Source organism: Otolemur garnettii, unplaced genomic scaffold (genome assembly GCF_000181295.1).
Source record: "Otolemur garnettii isolate 467f Iridium unplaced genomic scaffold, OtoGar3 scaffold00198, whole genome shotgun sequence".
Classification (NCBI taxonomy): Eukaryota; Metazoa; Chordata; class Mammalia; order Primates; family Galagidae; genus Otolemur; species Otolemur garnettii.
Window position 1 is genome coordinate 1,182,732 of NW_003852593.1, and position 4,216 is coordinate 1,186,947.

The window sequence follows — 4,216 nt, forward strand, 5'->3', positions numbered from 1 at the left end:
AAAAAAAAAAAAAATAGTAATGTAAATATATGATATGCAGGATATATTTTCATTCTTACAAAGGGGTCACAACCCACAGGTTGAGAACTGCTACCTTAACAGTATTTGTTGCTTTTATGAATGAATCTTATTTTTTATTATACTTTGTTTGGTTATTATGAGCATAAAGGAACACAATTTCTTTTTTTTCTGTTGATCAATCTTGATGCACTCTTAGATTTATTGAAATAGTTAATTGGTTTGGTTGGTTTTTGTCATCTAATTTCCAGACAATAACAGTTCTGTATCTTCTATTTGTATTTCTACTTTTCCTTTATTCTTAACTTACTGTATTGGTCAGAGTGCCCAGTAGTGCTAAACATTAGCACAGATGATAGGTGTGCTGCTATCTTGTTTCCATTCTTTAAGGTGTTATGGCTAATTTTTTTTTTAGATAGAGTCTCACTGTGTCACCATTAATAGAGTGCCATGGTGGTGTCACAGATCACAACAACCTCTAACTCTTGGGCTTAAGCAATTCTCTTGCCTCAGCCTCCCAAGTAGCTAGGACTACACCCACCCACCGTAACAGCAGGCTATTTTTTTTTTGTAGTTGTCATTTTTGTTTAGCAGGCCAGGCCAGCTTTGAACCCGCCAGCCAAGGTGTATGTGGCCGGCGCCCTAACCGCTGAGCTACAGGTGCCAAGCCTGTATGTCTAAATTTTATCCAGTAAACATAACGTATATCTATGTTATTGGTGTGTAGCCTTTATCAAGTTAAGGAAGTTTTCTTGTTTTCCCAATGTTCTAGAGTTTTAATCATAACACTGTTTCCCCTTTAATAAAATGCCTTTTCTCCATCTATCGAGAGAATCTGGCCTGTGGATATGGCGTGCACTGTCAGAGGAACTGTGTCGATAGGATCTCTGATATTCAACTGTCCCTGCTTCCCTCAGATGAGCCCCACTTATCAAGACAGGGTATCTTTCAGGGCCAGCCCCAGGGTAAGGGGAGGGAGCCAAGTGAAGTTTAAGGAGGTGAACATAAAAACTCCATCATCACGATAAACATTTTTAAAACTCAAAAATAACATCACAAAAATCAGTGATGAATAAAATAGAACTGTACATAGAGACAGGATCAGTAAGAGTGCTGTGCCAAGTGATATTGCAGCGGAAGTGAAAGAGAAAGTGCAGGAAGACTGATGCGGACTTCACTGAAAACGTGTGTGGATATTTTGTTCATCATAGTTTTTTCTGCATCAATTTTTTTTTTTCAGACAGTCTCACTTTGTCACCCTTTGCAGAGTGCTGTGGCATCACAACTCACAGTAACCTCAAACTCTTGGGCTTGAGCAATTCTCCCGCCTGAGCCTCCTGAGTACCTGGGACTACAGGTGCCCTCCACGCCCAGCTATTTGCATCAATTTTTATTTTTAAGATAGTGCATTAAGAGTTAGGTACAGTGGCTCCTGCCTGTAATCCCAGCAGTTTGGGAGGCTGAGGAAGGTGGATGCCTTGGTCAGGAGTTCAAGACTGACCTAAGCAAGAATGAGACCCCACCTCTACTAAAAATAGAAAGACTACCCAGGTGTGGTGGTGCACACCTATAGTCCCAGCCCGCTGAGGCAGGAGGATCACTTGAGCTGTGGAGTTTGAGGTTGCTGTGAGCTATGACACCATGGCATTCTACTGAAGGTGACAAAGTAAGATTCTCTCTCTCTCAAAAAAAAGAGTGCCTTAAAATACTTATCTTGATGACTGAGTATTTTTTTAACCTCCTTAAATTTCCCTCCAAAGCAAATGCTCTAATCAGGGCCCTGCTTCTTTTAAAAACTTCATTGTGAATTCCTTTAAAATTTGTACCTCTGGGGTGGGGCCTGTGGCTCAAGGAGTAGGGCACTGGCCCCATATACCGGGGGTGGCGGGTTCAAGCCCTGTCCCGGCCAAAGCTGAAAAAAAAAAAGTACCTCTGTTTATAAGTGAGTTGGCCTATTATTTTATTTTATTTCACTTTCTAATTGTTTAAGACAGAGTCTTGCTCTATTGCCAGGCTGGAGTTCCTTGGCATCATTATAGCTCACTAGAACCTCAAATTCCTGGGCTCAAGTGATCCTCCTGCCTCGGCCTCCCAATAGCTGGGACTATAGGCGCCCACCACAACACCTGGCTAGTCTTTCTATTTTTAGTAGAAATGGGGTCTTGCTCTTGCTCAGAATGGTCTCAAACTCCTGAGCGCCAAGCAACCCACCCGCTTTGGCCTCCCAGAGTGCTGGGATTACAGGTGGGAGCTACTATGCCTGCCAAAGGTAACCAACTGAATAAATCAAATGATCATGGGGAATTAGGTAAGACTTGTAAAGATATGACCTATTTTCTTACTTCGTGACCCTAGGGGTCTCACCTTCCTCAAAGGGCTGTGTCCGGCGCAGCATGTGTTATTAGGGACAGTGCAGCAGAGCTCTCCTTACATACACAGTAGACAACACGCAGCAGCTTCATCAGCCAGGGTCCCAGGACCGGGCTCAGTTAAAGCAGGGTGTGAGCAGCAGTTGTGTAAGGAGGTTGCCAGAGTCACCACCAGGTGGACTCCAGGAGCTCTTAGGTCAAGTTACCAGCAGAAGCTGCTGATTGTGAAATTTCAGTTACACAGTCATCCTGCCAAGTGAAGAAGGTAGGTGCTGAGAGAGACAGTGTCTTCTGATGTGGAGTCCTGTTGTGACATCCTGGGGAAGCTGCCCACAGCAGGAAGTCATCAGCCTCCTGTGCTGGTTCGCAGTCCCAATGTCTCTGGTTATGGCATCAGGTGGCTTGGTGAACTTTCTGTGTGGCCCATCCATGAGACATAGACTTGTTCTTAAAATTCATTAGTTGGGGTGGCGCCTGTGGCTCAAAAGGGTAAAGCGCTGGCCCCATATGCTGGAGGTGGGCGATCACCTGAGCTTACCAGTTAAGACCAGCCTGAGCCAGAGGGAAACTCCATCTCTAAAAATAGCCAGGTGTTGTGGCAGGCACCTGTAGTTCCAGCTACTTGGGAGGCTTAGGCAAGAGAATAACTTAAGCCCAAGTGTTCGGGGTTGCTATGAGCTGTAATGTCAGGGTACTCTACCAAGGGCAATAAAGTGAGACTCTACCTCAAAAAAAAAAATTCATTAGTTTCAGCTTATAGGTCTTTAGGAACAAAGTAGTTCCCATTTTTAGTAATTCTATGGGAGGAAAATGGATTAGAGTGGTGGTTCTCAACCTACCTAATGCCGCGATGTATTTTCATTGTTACAAAGGGATTGCGACCCACAGGTTGAGAACTGCTGGATTAGAGGAACCCAGAAAAATTCAAGATCTAGAGTTATCAACAGGTAGACATAACATAGCTACTTAACAAGAACTAAAAACCCACAGGGCTGCAAACAAGAGATCCATTATCACTTTCCTTTGGAAGCATTACTTTTTCTCTACATTGATCATATACAAATCTCAGATTTAAAAACATCTGGTGGCTAGCAAGCCAAACCAAAGCAGACCATAGATTTTACAATTTTTTTCTACTCACTGTAAAGCTAGGAACATTTGTGTCTGTGAGATTAATCCATGTCACTGAGTATAGCTGTAGATCATTTATTTTTATTGTTAGATAGTATTTAATTGTATAAATATATTAAGACTTTTTTTTCAGTTCTATGGAATATGCCACTATGAAGATTCTTGTACTTGTCTTTTGGTGAACACAAGCTCATTTCTGGTGGGTGTGAGCTATTAAGGGCACTACTGGGTTGTAAGTCTGTTTGGGTTCAATACATACTGCCAAGTGTGTATGTGAGTTCCACATCATTATGGACACTCAGGAATGTCAATGTTTTGAATGTTAACTGTTCTAGTGGAGGTATGCTAGTATCTCATTGTAATTTTAATTTGGGTGTGTGTTTTCTCTTTATTTCTTTTTGTTTTTAATGCTGAGAGTCTCACAGCATTATAGCTCACAGCAACCTCAAACTCTTGGGCTTGAACAGTCCCACTTGACTCAGCCTCCCAAGTAGTTGGGACTATAGGTGCCTGCCACAACACCCACATAGAGATGAGGTCTCACTCTTGCTCAGACTGGTCTCAAACTCTAGAGCTCAGGTGATCCACCTGCCTCAGCCTCCCAGAGTGCCAAGATTACAGGGTGAGCCACTGTGTCCAGCCAGCGTGTTTTCTATTTTTCAACTGGATTACCTTCCTCTTTTTTTTTTTTTTTTTTT